At 35.6% G+C, this 17,817-nt stretch overlaps 1 pseudogene; it reads right to left on the minus strand.

The window, feature by feature from the left end:
- Positions 1-7,416: 7,416 nt before the first annotated feature.
- On the minus strand, positions 7,417-9,132 carry LOC145060284 (GDT1-like protein 4; annotated as a pseudogene).
- Between the last annotated feature and the right edge of the window lie 8,685 nt (positions 9,133-17,817).

Here is a 17,817-nt window from a genome sequence, read left to right on the forward strand (position 1 = left end):
TGGACTTCCATATAAGCTAAGCCCATTCCCAAATGAGTCTTAGCCCACACCATATAAATATAATAGTCCATGATTTAATTAGTCTTCCTTTTAATTACTAAATCAATTCATAATTAATTTAAGATTAAAACATAATTAAATATCACGACTTTATATTAATATATTATAACTTATAATATATTAATAAAACATAAGTATACAATTCTCATAATACTATCCATAAATGGTTTGGGTGAAGTGCAACCTAAATAGACCATACCGGGTCGGGTCAAGTATATACCAAATAAGTTATGGACTTAGACACCTTATCCAACAGACTCCCACTTGGATAAGTCTAATAACTGTGTTTGCCTATATTACTTCAGGAACCAATCAACAATCGTAGCTCTTGAAAACTCTGTTGAACTATGAAGCGCCATTTTAGATAAGTGATCAGATAATCCTCTGTTCTCATGATATCAGCCGGACAAATACATGGAACAATGTCTTACTTATTATCTAGCAGTTGTTTCCCGGTTTCCAATTTGTTTGACAAAGAACTTAACTGAACACATCAATTTAGTTCTGACTAGGCCCGATACATGGGTCAACACAAAATCATCAAGGGGCCTAGATATCACTTCTATTTCTAGAAGCAACAGATAAACTTCGACTCATATGCTTGTTCTACTACTTCGTGCAATCAATGCACAACCAACTCATAGTTAACAACTCATATCTCTAGGTTTGAAGACTTATATGATATTATCGTCTCACGATCACTCGAGATAATTTTCATGAAGTGATACAAGTGAGCGTGGGTTTATTCCAATACTCATAACTTATGAGCACTCATGAACGTTGTAGCAACCATTGCTATGTATAAACACCTTTAGCCATCTACAAACCCAATTCATGAAAATCTTGATTCATACCTTCTTCCGACGTATGACCAATTGTGGAGGTTTGAATAAATTAATTATTCTGGAAGTCAAAACATGCAAAACTGAAACAATAGTAAATAATTGACAATGATAGCAACACTTTAATCATAAATAAATCACAAACTTTATTCATCATCAAACGTCAATTACATTTTACAAGTTTCAAAAAAGGCTATCTAATCTGTAAAACTAATATCGTCCCTCAGCTCGATGTGCCTCGCATGCTGCAAATGCTTAACCCTCATCAGTCCCTTCGCAAGGGGATCTGCAGGGTTCTCATCTGACAATACCCTCTTTGCCACGATGAGTCCTTCTTCTATCTTGTGTCTTATGAAGTGATATTTTCTGTCAATGTGTCGGGATCTGCCATGATCTCTCGGTTCCTTGGCTAAGGCAACCGCACTATTGCTGTCACAGAAAATCTCCATAGGCTCCTTAATAGCTGGTACAACTCCAAGGTCTCCGATGAAGTTCTTCAGCCATATCGCCTCATTCGCTGCTTCTCTCGCTGCTATATACTCTGATTCACAAGTCGAATCAGCCACCGTCTCCTGCTTGGAACTCTTCCAAGAGATTGCCCCTCCATTTAGGGTAAAGACCCAGCCCGACTGAGAGCAGAAGTTATCTCTATCAATCTAAAAACTAGCATCACTATACCCTAATACTCTCAAGTCATCACTCCCACCAAGGGTAAGGATCCAATCCTTAGTCCTCCGTAGGTACTTGAGAATGTTCTTTACCGCGGTCCAATGAGCCTTGCCAGGGTTCCCCTGATATCTGCTGACCATGCTCATAGGAAAGGTCACATCAGGGCGGGTACAAGTCATAGGATATATGATCGAGCCTACAACGGAAGCATACGGTAATCGACTCATCTCTGCTATCTCAGCCTCTGTACTCGGACTCTGAGTCTTACTCAGTTTGGCATTGCTTTGGATCGGTAAATCTCCTTTCTTGGAATTCTGCATGTTGAACCTTTTCAACACCTTATCCAAGTAGGTACTCTGACTAAGTCCAATTAGTCTTTTACTCCTTTCTCTTAATATCCTTATCCCTAGGATATAGGTAGCTTCCCCTAGGTCCTTCATAGCAAAGCACTTCCCAAGCCAGGACTTAACCTCCTGCAAGGTTGGGATGTCATTTCCTATAAGTAGTATGTCATCTACATACCATACCAAGAAGCTAACTATACTCCCACTAGCTCTGACATACACGCAAGACTCATCTTCACTTCTCGAAAAGCCAAAATCTTTGACCTTCTCATTGAAACAAAGATTCCAGCTACGAGATGCTTGTTTTAATCCATAAATGGATTTCTCAAGCTTGCACACTCTATTAGGGTATTCTGCACTGACAAAACCCTCTGGATGATTCATGTACACATCCTCAGCCAACTTTCCATTAAGAAAAGCGGTTTTGACATCCATTTGCCATATTTCATAATCATGGAATGTAGCAATGTCTAGCATAACCCTAATAGACTTAATCTTTGCTACCGGTGAGAAGGTTTCATCATAATCAATACCCTAAGTCTGAGTAAAACCCTTCGCAACCAGTCGAGCCTTATAAGTGTGCACTTTTCCTTCCATGTCGGTCTTCTTCTTGAAGTTCCATTTGCCCTGACTGTTTTATGGCCTGGTACATTGTCAACCAAGTTCCAAACATGATTGTCATACATGGACTGTATCTCACTGTCCATAGCTTCCTTCCATTTAGCAGACTCCGGGCCTGCCATGGCTTCCTTAACACTGCTAGGTTCATCCAAATTTACCAGTGTACTATCACTGATAAATGTATCACCTTCCGTAGTGATATGAAAACCATAATAAAACTCAGTTGTGTTCCTAACCCATGTGGAACGCCTTGGAGGTACAGACTCGTTAGCTGGATCAACAGGTGTTTCCTCCTCAGGTTGATTGCTAGTGTCTGAGGTTCCTTCACCAATTGATTCTTGAACTTCTTCAAGGTCAATTTGCCTCCCACTGTCTCCTTGGCTTATAAACTCTCTCTCACGAAAGATCCCTCTTCTTGCTACAAAGACCACATTCTCACTATGTCTGTAGAAGAGGTAACCGAAGGATTTATGTGGGTAGCCGATGAAAATACACCTTTCACTTCGGGGTTCGAGATTATCATGAGTCTCACGCCACACGAAAGCTTCGCAACCCCAAATCTGTTGGATATAGTGTCTAAGTCCATAACTTTATTTGGTATGTACTTGACCCGACCCGGCATGGTCCATTTGGGTTGCATGGCATTACAATACTTGGATAGACTAGATGAGAGAATAAGGCACTTATGATTATTAATATATTATAAGTTCTAATATATTAATAATAGTATTATTTAATTAGTATTGATCAAGTATTAATCTAGTATTAATTTGGTGATCAAAGTGAGACTAATTAAATATATAGGGTTGATTATGACAATCATCAATTCTTTTATGGTGGATTAATGATCAATGGTATATGGGTTTGGTTATAACCATATGGAGCTTCATGGATAGTCCATGGGAGTTACAAACCCATGGGTCATGAGAAATGAAGAGTCATGACAATTAGGGTTTACATTTGTAACTCCTAATTATGACACACTATAAAAGAAACCCTATAGCATGAAAAATCGGTACTAGGGGTATTCATAAGAGGGCATAACCAATTTTTGAGGCTAAGTGAAATTCTCTCAAGTTATTCCAAGTTTGTAGTGTTGTGTGAAGCATTTGAGGCACAACATTTGGGGTATTAGGCTCACAAAGTCTTGAAGGAATCCAAGCAACAACAAGGTATGTATTTCTACTAGTTTTTATGTTTTATGTAATCCCCATGCCATGCTAGTTAGGAAATAACCTTGAAAAAGAAATTTGCATGTACATAGAGAAAACATGGATTCAAGGTTATTAGGGTTGCATGTACACTTAGGAAGTGGTAGAATGCTCAAAACCCATCAAAATCTTGATGTGGTACAAATTGGGAACCTTCCCAGTCCACATCTCATGAGGTGTTTTGGCAACCTTCTTTGTAGGGACTAGATTAAGGATATGGGCAACAGTCTCTAAGGCATAACCCCAAAAAGAGATTGGTAGCAAAGCTCGACTCATCATAGAGCGAACCATGTCTAACAAGGTTCGATTACGCCTCTCAGCTACACCATTTAGCTGTGGTGTCCTGGGAGGAGTCAAGTGTGAGACAATCCGACACTCCTTAAGATAGTCAAGGAACTCGGTACTAAGATACTCACCACCTCGATCGGATCGAAGCATCTTAATGTTCCTGCCCAATTGATTTTCTACTTCCTGTTTAAATTCTTTAAACCTTTCAAATGTTTCTGACTTATGTTTGATTAAGTAAACATAACCATATCTACTAAAATCATCAATAAAAGTCACATAATACCGATTAGCATCCCTTGTGGCAGTTTTGAATGGTCCACATACATCCGTATGTATTAGGTCCAACAAACCCTCACCCCGTTCACAAGTACCAGTGAAGGGTGATTTTGTCATCTTTCCAAGTAGACAAGATTCACAACTATCATCCGATTTAAGGTCAAATGATTCCAAGACTCCATCCTTTTGGGGTTGGCCTATGCGTTTCTTGTTTACATGTCCAAGACGACAATGCCACAATGATGCTTTATCTAGGCTAGTAGAAGAATCAATATACAATACATTATTTCCTAAGTTGTCTACAACCGACACAGTTTCATACACACCATCACAAGGTAATGCTTTAAAATAAAACACATTATTAAAGAAAGCATTAATACCACCACATTCATTATCAAATGAAAAAGTAAAACCTTGTTTGTACAAATCATGAAAAGAAATAATATTTCTCGCCATTTCAGACGAGTACACACATTTATTCAAATCTAATTTTAACCCATTATTTAGCAACAAAGTATAAACTCCAATCTTGGAAACAAGTGAAGCCTTCCAATTCCCCTTGATCAAGTTTATCTTCCCGTGCTCCACATCCTCACTTCTTCTTAGGCCCTGCAAATTTGAACATATGTGAATACCACATCCTGTATCAAGCACCCAAGAGTTAGTGGTGACTTATCAGACAATATTGTGTAAATACATGCATGGGTGGGTTTCACTGTAACGCCCGGGTTTCAGGGCTAAGCATATTTGTCAATGTAATAGTCTAGATCAACTATTGTAACTCTTTTTGAAGTAATAAAGATGAAATATTTGAGTATTATGTGAACTATGTGTGTTTATGTGCTTATTATTTAATTATAAATGTATAATTAATAAAGAATAAAAATAAGCATCAAAATTAAAGTGTGAGATAAGCCCGATATCCTTACATAAAGTTGTAGTGGTCGAAACAAGGATCTCGGGGATATAAAGAACACCGAAATCAAAGTTATAATGAAAAAGTTATGACCCGTCGAAGTTTCGCGACAGAATCGGCATGATACCGGGAAGCGTAAATAGTGAATTTACGATAGAGCGAGATTTAGCCTTAGCTCTCTAAACAAAAGTCGTAGAATATGTTAAACTAAGAACATCGATAAAAAGAATGCCCAAACACTACAAGAAAAAAGGCCTTTTACGACGCTCATTGCGCGTCGTAAAACGCTCAGACGACGCGCAAATGCGTGTCAAGGAAGGCCCTGTCATAAAGAGAGACGACGCGCTATAGACGACGCGCATTTACGACGCGCATTTATGACGCGCATTTACGACGCGCGGTTATGACACGCAATGCGTATCAAGGAAGGCCCTGTCATAAAGGAAGACGACACGCATTTGCGTGTCGTAACCTTACGACGCGCATGTTTATGACACGCAATGCGTATCAAGGAAGCCCCTGTCAAGAAAGGCCATGTCATAAATGAAGATGACACACATTTTTGCGTATCATAATTTTAAATGTTCTAAAAAAAATATTTACAATATCTAAATTTGATGTCATACAATTCATAATATAAATAAAATATCATATACAAAAAATACAATCCATTGCATAAAATTTAATGTCATACAATTCTATTTTTTGCAATATCTAAATTTGCATCTAATCTACTCTCTACATCAAATTCCAACTAAATAAAGTTGCATCTTGCCTTTCATAATTCTTTAAGACTAATGCTCCAAACAGCTGTTATATGGATAAGAAGTTGTACATTGGCCCATCTCACTCAAGAAAGACTTAGCCAAATTCAACTCCAAGTCTTTACTGCATCTTGCTGATAATGCTGCAAGATTTGAATCAAGTGGCTTCATATTCTTTTCTTCCACCAACTTTACCTGATGCACAAAATACACAGAAACAAAAAAACATTGTATAGGACAATCCAAAAACACATTATAAGCATAACAGTCAGTCCATGGACTTACTGTGGATCAATAATTGCAAACACCAAAGTTTGTTTGTGTGAACTTCACTTTTCTCATATAAAAACCTCTAATTCAGTTGATTGCATAGCCTTTGTGGACAACTGTTGGGGTTTCTCTTTGGGTTCTACTGAGGACTATGTCTGCAAAGTCTTTTCCAGTGGGTACCCTTGTGATTTTCTTGAAATTGTATTGCACCATGTTTGAATATTTAAGCAAAAACTGCATCAACACAAGTCATTATATCAGAAATCTACTGAATATTTGTTTCTTGGTATATACTGTTTTGAGTTTTGAGTGATTTCAGTGTTTACAAGACCAATGCCCTATGGGTTTTGAGTTAAATTTAATAAGATAATTGTGTTTATTTAGTTAAATGTAGTTGAAGAGACAAGAATAACATAGCTCTCGCTCTGTAGTCTATATAAGAACCGTTTATTTTGACATCCCACCATCAAAAAAGAAAATAACCCAATGACACCATACAAGAATTATAAGAAGCTTAACCTAAAACTTGGATTGCAAGTGTCGATTCATTACCATGGATGCAGATACATTAATAATAACCTCCTAAAGGGATCAACTAATTAAGGTTAGAATAAGCCTAAAAATCAAGGAAAAGATACCTTTAGTCCCTGGTCGTTAAGGTCTTTCAAAGTATAATGAGTTGTTCCACTGAACTCACTGAGTCAACACAGTCCAAATCTGGAAATGTTTCTCGCCATGGAAACACGTGGATATAAACAAAATGTATACAATTTAACCGCATTATTATAGAGAACAGTGTCCCCACTCTTGTACTAAAGAAGTTGCTTTCGGCTCATTAGTTGCCCATCACTTACACCATCCCTGCAAATAAAAAACGAAGTGAAGATTTAGTTTTTTTTTCTTTAATTGTACCACTTGAAATTATATTTATATATATACCTATAGAATATGATCCACAGTGGTTTTTTCCCTGTTGCCTTCTCAAAAGATAGTAAAAGATCCCTGCATTTTCAAATATTCGAGTTACTACATTACCCAACTTATTAACATCCATAACATATACTATCTTTTGACCAGTCAACGAGACAAAATGCACCTTTGTTGATTTGCAAAAAATTGGATCAAACTTCTACAACGTTTTGCCTTGTCCAGACTCTAATTTCTGCGTGCAGCTGTTTTGACTTGTCCAGACTCTAATTTCTCTTCTACCTGCATATATTTTGTAATAGAATCAGATTTTTGGATTGTTTTTTGGGTATTTAATAATGAGGTAAAGCCTAAATTCATATAAAAACTATAACCCTTAATGGGGAAAAAGAAAACATACTTGCTCCATCTCCTTTTTTTAAGATGCTTTTGAATCTGATCTCCAAGCAATATAGAGCAAACACAGCCCAAAGAAGGCATAAAGAACTGCATTGTAGAAAAAAACAATTTAGATGTCTCACAATCCTCATATTTTAAATTGAATTTTAATATATATATATATATATATATATATATATATATATATATATATATATATATATATATATATATATATACTCAATACATACCTGTAGCAACACTGTTTGTGTGTTTCCTTGATATTAGATTTGGAACAATCCTACCAAGCCCTGTAGAAAGTATCTACATACCAAATAAAACCAAACTAAACTTAGAAGCAAACTAAAATATATGTTTTTCATTTATGTTCACTAAAATATGAAAAGGGTAAAAAAGAAAAGTAGCAAACTTACAGTCATTACAAACAGAGCACTGAGTGCACCTGATAGAACAATTGACTTTGGATGATGCATTGCCATAAGAGCTGCTATAATAAAACTTTCATCTCCAATCTAGATGGAAGCAATAAATGGAATATTGGGTAATGTAATTTTGAGAAATAAGCATTTGTGGAAACTTATGTGTGCCTATAAAAAAAGATAGGGAAAGAACATACCTCGCTGACAAGAATCATTGACAAACTGGCAAAAAATGCATCCAAAACACCAAGACCAGGATCCAAATTTAGTACAGCTTTTGGATCAATCTTGTCACCTATGACATTGTTTTTAATTCTTTCCACAACAACCTGTTTCAAGTAAATACACGCATTAAGATGTATGATGAATAATAAGTAGAATCTTATTCAAACCTCAACATAGACTAGCATATAGTATTTAAATATCTAAAACTTTCTATAGCATAAAGAAACAAAAATTTGAAATCCAACTATAAAGTATAAACACAGGAAAGAGGAAACTTATAAATTAGTATTGAAAGTTCAAATGTGTCTAAATGCTCATCCTCAACAGAAGGGTTTCCAATGTATAAGGGTTTTAATAGTTTCAAGTTTGTTCACAAATCACAATATTATAGCTATATCACTAAACCTTCTTCTTTTGCTCCTCTGGTGAATCAAGAATAACCCCACTTTTCTGCAATACCTGTTGGATAACCTAGAGAAATTGGGACAATTTTAGCCCAGGGGTATTTTAGGAATTTTTTAGTGAACTTGCATTTTTATGTGGTATTTGAATTAGACTACGTTTCATTTGTGTTTAGTATAAAATAGGACTTGCATTACATTGTAATTTCATTCAAAATCATGTTTTTAATAAGTAGTTTTTACCTTTGGCAAGAAGTAAACATTATTCCTCTGTTTTTTGGTTCATTCCCATGTTCATCTTTTTTTCTTCTACACTTCCTATTTCTCTTTTTTCTTTTGCCTTGGTGAACAAGATGCAAACTAAAATCTGCCCCTACGTAATAGCAATTCTCTGATGACACTTGGTATTTAGGTCGCCACTTCCCCTGTTCATCTATTATTATTTTCCATTTAGCAAGAATCAAAGTCAAACAGTTCATGTTGCTGAAATCCATCTCCATTCCAACAATGGGATATTGCTTTTGTATTTGTATTCTAAGGAGAATTAGGTGCCCTACCCTCACCCTCAACCTAAAACAAATGCATATCTCAACAATTAGGCATATAATTTTATAAACTAGGGGATGATTTTCATGAAAAAAAACACAAGATTTAAGAAGGTGAAGTGATTCATGTTTAGAAATTAACATGAACATATATAAAATAAAAAACGAAAATAGAATAAATTGTAAAGGGATCGTAGAATTACCAGAAAAAGGAACATATAGAGCACTGCTTTATAGAAATTGGTCCCCCCCTTCAACTCTTCGACAATCTTCATCTGGTGGAGGAGAGATATCTTCTGGCTCCAATGATTGCGTTTTTATCACCCACATCTTCTGGCTCCATCCCTTATGTGGAATTAACCTTCTCTATTACGTGCAAAGTTTTTTTTTTGGAATGGAAGGCCTGTTGTATACTCACTGTTGCTTTCGTTTCCACCTATCAAACACCACCGAGACCACCTGCAATAAGGAAGCATGAACAAAGGAGAAAGAAAAATATTCATCTATGGAGGAGAGAGATGAGAGAAAACCCGGTGGAGGGGGAGAGACGAGAATGTGGATGCATCGATTAGGGAGAGAACAAACTCAGAGTGTGAAGTGAAGTCGGATTTAGGAGAAGTTGTACCAGTTTTAGGGAGAAATCGAACCAGTTGGTGTTTGTTGTTGATCTTCTTTGCTGATTACTGGCTCGTGAATAGAGAGAAAGGTTAGGGTTTCTTGATTGAGAAAAAAAAGGAAGGCGGGATTTTTAATTTTTTCAGAATTTCATTTCCCCCTACTGTTAAAGGATGGAACGCGCGTTCCATTAAAAATTATAAAGCGACATCCTTAGACGACGCACATTTTATTATAGGTGCCCTCCGTGTTTTTTTTAGACACTAATTTAAGGGCGCGCAATAATGCGTGTCTTCTATCCTTAAATTTTTTGAAGAGATGACATTTTTCTAATGTCACTCTCCTTTGCGTAACATAGATCAATGAGCGTCGTATTTTGCGCGTCGTAAAAGGCCTTTTTTCTTGTAGTGAAATCTGACTTCGTATGAAGAAGTTATGATTTTTCGAAGTTTCAGATTAGCAATGTGCGGCCCAAAATTCAAATATTAGAACGAGCGGTTTTTAGCCTACACAACCTAAACGAGAATTGAAGATCTCGTTAAGAGTAGCGTAACGAGAAAAAGATGGGTGAAAACGGACGTCGGATGAAGAAGTTATGAGAATTTAACTGACCAATCATGTCCCGGCCTGTTAATAATATAACTTTTAAGAGTCAAAAAAAGCCGACGGAGTCTAAACGAAAGTTGTAGAGTACGTTCCCACCTTCGTGTGGATATAAAGAACGCCAAAATCGGAGCTCGTATGCGATAGTTGCGAATTTTTAAAGATTTCATTCGAATTTGCGAAGCCTGTTGCTCAATCGATGACGTGGCAAGATCACAATAGTCGCTTGCGGCTCACGGTGCTCGCTTCGGATGGTGACACGTCGCTTCGCTATGCCCCGCGTCCGAGGCCTAGTACGCCCCACGTACGTTCGCTTCTTATCCACTCTGAGAGTAGGCGCGTGCGAGCCAGCTGGATCCAACCTGGAAGCCTTATCCGAGGACTACGCCCCGCGTAACCTCCTTACGCCCAGCGTACTAGCGAGGCCTCGCACCTATAAAAGGGGTGCGAAGGCAGCCGACTTTCTTGCACATTTTCCACTTTCTCTCTAGATTACTTTCTCTCTCTAAAGCTCCAAACCACCCTTAAGCCCTAGATAAACCCCTTAGCTCCCGAGGGAAGCCTCGAGGCTCCCGGGGTCCCAAGAAAAAGAGTCTTTCGGTTTTGAAACGCTGCTCCAAATAAAGTTCTGATTTTCGTTAAAATCCTCTGTAAGTGAGCTACGCTTACGCAATTTTTAATATAACTTTCAAATAATTATAGGAATGTTATTAGGTCCTTAAAATAATTATTTGGGCTATTATTATGAGTTATATTGAGTGTTATTAACGCTTATATAATAATAATAGTCAGACTAATTAATTTGTCGCGGTTATCGTTAGACTAAACCTTAGTGGTATTGGTACTAGGTTTTATCGAAGGAAAATTGTTTTGAGAGTATCGAAGCGCTGTCCGAGTGTTGGGTCACCACCTTTCAAGTGAGTGCATAGTTACTTTCAGCTTACACATAGATATGAAGTATTTTATATAAATTACCTGCTATGTGTGCATATTATCTGAATACTTGCTATCTATGCTGGATGAACGTTTTATACATGTTTTCAATGATTTAAACTGTATATGTATTTTATATCTACAAAATGTGTTGGGTAAAACATGGGTAGATGTAATAGTTTATGTGTGACAAAATAAAATAATGAGAGGCCTCGTTATAGATGTTATTGATGATCCAGTCATCTAGCGAAGTATAGATGATGACCACGGACTATTCTAGACAGTCCAGTGGAACACTAGCAGGCTCGCAACCTGTAGGTGTTTATTTGAACTGTGTGCTCACCAGATGTACTCCATCCCCCACATGGTTGCCTTAAGGACATTTATTGCTGAGGAATCCCCTTAGCAGTAGTGTCCATCTCGATGATAGTCCTTAGACTAGGTCCCTTGTGTTAGATGTTTTAGGGACGTAAAGTGAGGATAAAGGGAACGGGAATCGGGTTTGTTTGGTTTGATTAAGCTAATAAACTTATTTATTGTGGGTTGAAAGCCCAATGTGCTCACCAGGCTCCCAAACTTGACCCACTTACTTTCTTGTATTACAGGTAGTGGCGCATGAGCATAGATGTGATGTCTTGGGATGAGAGATTTATGGATTTTAGGCCTGTAAATACGAAATAATGTAGTAAGGCCTATATTGTATTGTTTATGCTTATGATCTGTATCAAACATGACATCCCGAGTCTTTTTAATGAAATACATTTCTACGTAAATGCTTTTGATAAATCTTTATCATATATTGTTTTGGGACAAATTCCGCAACACTTTTATTTAAATTGTTACTTTGAGTTTTAAACAAAGCATAAACAAAATCGGTATTTTCTGTCCATGAAAATGGGGATGTCACATTCACTTTCCCATCCTTTACATCCTGCAAGTACTTAGGGCAGTTTCGCTTCCAGTGCCCCTTGTCCTGGCAATAGTAGCAATCAGCATCCTTGGGAATGGCAGAAGGAGTGACATAACTGCTCTTGGTCCTTGATGAGGAGCCTTCAAGAGACTTTCCCTTGGTACCCTTCGAAGGGGACTTCCTCTTTTTCCCTTTGCCTTGCTCGATAGCCAAAACAGGGGTAGATGTTGGAGTAGGAGTAGTAGAGGTAACAACCGACTTGCCCTTAAGACCGGTTTCAGTGGTCTTTAAGAGTCCTTGAAGTTTTCTAAGAGTAACTTCCTCCTTGTTCATATGATATGTCATTCGAAATTGGTCATAACAAGAAGGTAAGGAGTTCAAAATGATTTCAATTGCCAACTCCTCAGGGAAGTTCACGTTTAGCTTGAGCAAACGGTCCACATACCTTTGAATCTTTTGCATGTGGCCCGTGATGGATTCACCATCCTTCATGCGGGTTGTTATCATGGAGGAGATTATTTCATACCGCTCCCGACGAGCACTCTGATGGTACCTTTCCATCAGGTCTTGTTGCATCTCAAAAGGGTAAAATTCATCATAGGACTTTTGGAGCTCGGCTGTCATCGTGGCCATCATGATGCATGCTACCTTAGTAGCATCTCTCTCATGCGTCCTGAATTCAGCGACCTCCTCAAGAGTAACAGTGGACTCATCAAGCTCATTTAACTCCTTATCGAGGACGTATTCCTTGTCCTCATAATGAGTAACCATCCTGATGTTCCTAATCCAGTCCATGAAGTTGGAACCATCAAAGATGACTCTCCCACAAAGATTCATGAGAGAAAGATCTAGTTGGGTTAGAGCCCGAAGCATTGTTGTTGGAAGACATCTGAAAGAAGAAAGCAAGTTTAGATTAGATATATAGACTCCTTAATAAGACACCCAAATGTAATATTAAGGCTAGGATCCAATCACAATATATTATACTTAGAAGAGGGATGCCGTAATCTAAGTAATAACATATTTGAAAGGTAGGTGAATGACGATTCACCAATTTCCACCATGAAAAACGAAATGAATTATTAGGTTTTAATTGGATTTGAAATTCCTAGATCCTTTTGAGATTCATTGAACTTTTCAATGGCATGTTTCAATCTCGATTGTGCCCTTCAAGTTTTGTGACTGGGATGCCGACGATCACAAAACAAGGTGTGAATAACCATGCTAATTCACTTGCTACCCTTAATATTATCACCTAATCAATGTGTCGGTTAACCACACACGCTCCATCGATATATGACAAACATTAAGTCACCCTTCGTGATCCTTACTAGTCGAAGTTAGTGTGCCGGTTAACCAGACATGCCCCACCAACGACTTGGTAAGGTACAAAGTGTGAATTCCATGGACTAGCACCATGTTCACATTTTTCCTAAAGTAACTAAGATTAGGAATTAAAATATTTAGTTACTTTATAATAATCATTATACTTTTAATGAGAATTTAAAAGTCATTGTCCTACCCGTTCGGCTAACGACCCTCCACCGACGTAGGAAGCGATGGGTGAGAGTGGACACCCATTAAGTTGTCATTTTATAGGCAACAACCTTATACCCCCCTTATAGACCGGCTTCGTAAATGAGGCCTACTAACGGTAAAACGACTTATTCTTATACATATATATATATATATATATATATATATATATATATATATATATATATATATATATATATATATATATGATAATAATAATAATAATAATAATAATAATAATTAACCATTAATGTTATAAATAGTATAAGTGTTGAATTTGAACTATTAAAACTCTAAGGGTTGGAATTAAAGCTTATTAAAGTGTGTGAAACTTTACAAATTCCAAAACTTTTGGGCAAATTTTGTAACTATTCAAAACTTTTCATTTCATAACTTATGAATTAAAGGTTCATAAAAATGAAGACTCTTCATTTTTATGTAACTTATGCGTTTTAAATGTGTGTTTAAAAGAAGTGACATTTGGATATGCATAACTTGAGGAAAAATTATGAACTCCATTAAAACACATAAATGATCAAGAATTAATCCTAAACAATTCAGCAAATAATTCCTATCATCTTCTAAATTCATAAGAACATGAACATGATCATCAAAGTTTCAAGGATTATATGAACACATATAAAGCATGCAATTTTGATATAAGCTATTGTAAATGGATTAGAACAACCATTAGACCAACTAAAACAAGTTTTAAAACACCGAAACAGTTTAGGGTAATGTTTCTAGTCCATTTCCAGCAACAAAAGTCGAAAATCTGCATTCTGAGGCTTCTACTCGTCGAGTGCACTAACCTACTCGACGAGTAGGATGAATTTAGTCATGGACTCGGCGAGTTCATCATGCAGACAACAACAAAATCGACTTTTTTCACTATTTTGCATCAAGTATCAAACAAACAAGCCTAGGCTCTGATACCACTGTTGGGTTTTGAGCATTCTAACACTTCCTAAGTGTACATGCAACCCTAATAAACCTTGGATCTATGTTTTTCTAAAATACTCGCAATTTTTTTTCCAAGATTTATAACTTATCTAGCATGGCATGGGGAACTTTTAAACATAAAAGAACTAGATGAATTACATACCTTTTGATGAGTGTTGATTCCTTGGAGTTTGAGAGCCAAACATCAATAATGTGATTGCCTCAAATGGAAATCATAAATCACCACAAACTTGGAAAACCTTATGGAAGTTTATACTTTGCACTAGAAATTAGCCACCACTTCTCACACACACACTAGGGTATCAATTCATTCACCATAGGCTTGTTTATATAGTGTAGATGATTAGGGTAAACCCTAATAACCCATGTCTTTTCCTCTTCCAAGGATCCATGGGTTAAAAGCTCCGTGGATCATCCATGGACTTCCATATAAGCTAAGCCCATTCCCAAATGAGTGTTAGCCCACACCATATAAATATAATAGTCCATGATTTAATTAGTCTTCCTTTTAATCACTAAATCAATTCATAATTAATTTAAGATTAAAACATAATTAAATACCATGACTTTATATTAATATATTAGAACTTATAATATATTAATAAAACATAAGTATACAATTCTTATAATATTATCCATAAATCGTTTGGATGAAGTGCAACCCAAATGGACCATGCCGGGTCGGGTCAAGTATATACCAAATAAGTTATGGACTTAGACACCTTATCCAACAAGGTCATACCACCATATTTTCAAGTTTTGCATGTTTTAAGGGGGTGGGGGTGGGGGGGATACATAATACTTACATGTTTTCATCTTTATGTTAAATATAAGATATTATTTGCATAAGGTATGGTTATCACTAGCTGGTGTATAATTATTTGTGATATATTAGTTTTGAAATGCAAAGCTAACAAAACAAACATAATCTATGTTATAAAATCATGAGAAAATTTATGATTTGCAAAACTACATGGTTTTTGGAAGCTTTTTACCAAAATATAGCTTTTCTAACAAAAAGGAGTACATTCTAGTTATTTCACTATTTTGTGGGTTACAACCTAAAAATATGAGGTTTTAAACCATTTGTTGTGAAACTAGTCAAGATAACAACTATGTATTTATATAAAAATTATATAAATAGTCTTAACAAACAATTGTTTTAAACTGTAATTGGTATATCTGGGAGTCACAAAACTACACTGTCATTTTAGAAGAAACATATAATTATTCAAATGTATAACTAATTTATTTACAAGAAAATGAATTTTCAGTACAATAGACATAAACTAGTTAACACTGGTTGTGAGACGTTTGGCTTCATTGTACCTACCAGAGTACACAATTAAGACCTGCATTGTAACTAGAGTCTCATGTCGGGAGAGCGTGACACTTGTGTATAGATCTATACGAGATTGACAACCCTGCACCTAAGTTGTTAGCAACAGTTAGACTGACAGGTCTAGGGTGACAAATTTTGTAAATAGTTCTGACGTCTGAAGCACATCGTTCAGGAAACTAGTCGCATTAGTATGGTTATAATAACCCACATAGAGTATTAACAAACATTTTGTTTACTGGCTAGCGTACACTCAAATAGTTTCACAAAATGATAAATCTTACTAAAACTATTTTCTAGTACCAGATTATTTACATATTAGTCTTGGCTTAAGACTTACAACAAGGTTAACATACATTCAAGAAATTTTATATATAGATAAAAGCACTACTTTCCAGTACAGTATTACCTACATTTTTAGTCTTGGGTCGAGACTTACAACGAGGTTAACATACATTCAAGTAGTTTTATATAAAGATACAACTTACTAATACTACTTTCCAGTACAATATTACCTACATTTTTAGTCTTGGGTTGAGTCTTACAATGAGGTTAACTTACATTCAAGTAGTTTTATATAAAGATAAAACTTACTAATATTACTTTCAAGTACAGCATCACTTACATTTTTAGTCTTGGGATTTTAAGACTTACAACGAGGTTTAGATACATTCAGGTAGTTTTATATAAAGATAAAACTTCATAACACGACTCTTCAATACAACGTTACTTACATTTTTAGTCTTTGGATTAAGACTCACACTTCATTTTAAAGAAAATATTGGATTTTCTGGAAACATACTCTATCATTTTACATGAAGCAGTTACAAAATCATTCTCATACAAAACGCTTATGAACTCACCAACTTAATTGTTAACACTTTTCAAAATCACTTGTATTCTTATGAAATTAGTAAACAGGTAACCACAAGAGTTTTTGGAGGATGCGACGTTGTCACATCTCGTTATTTATTTTTGTCATACATGTTTGATGTCATGTAAACGATGTTTTTTAGTACAATGTAACATATTAAATATTGAATACAATGGTTGTGATGCTTTGATTGCTAGTATTCAGTTGTTATGATAGTGTATATGAACTCATCCGCCCCAAAACGTTTCTACGTTGTGGTTTGCGGTGTGATAGAGATTATGAAATCTCCCTTAGAGATCAAGAGTTTCTTGGGTCTGGCAGGATACTACCAGAGATTTATTCAGAATTTCTCCAAAATTATGATACCCCTCACTCATTTGAAGAGGAAGGATGTGGATTTTCGATGAGTGTATTTCTTGTAGTGTATACACATAATACACACAATATTATGTTTTATTGTCTAATTATATATTGTCACTCACATACACACACACACACACACACACACATATATATATATATATATATATATATATATATATATATATATATATATATATATATATATATATATATATATATATATATATATATATATATATATATATATATATAAAAGGTAATGTGCATAATGTTATATACACATAATACACGTAATATTATGTTATATTGTTTAATTATATACTTTCACATTAACACACACACATATATATATATATATATATATATATATATATATATATATATATATATATATATATATATATATATATATATATATATATATATATATATATATATATATAGAGAGAGAGAGAGAGAGAGAGAGAGAGAGAGAGAGAGGGTAATAACAAATAACAACATTTA

The sequence above is a fragment of the Lactuca serriola genome, chromosome 6, assembly GCF_051521515.1.
Source record: "Lactuca serriola cultivar US96UC23 chromosome 6, Lser_US96UC23_V15, whole genome shotgun sequence".
NCBI lineage: Eukaryota > Viridiplantae > Streptophyta > Magnoliopsida > Asterales > Asteraceae > Lactuca > Lactuca serriola.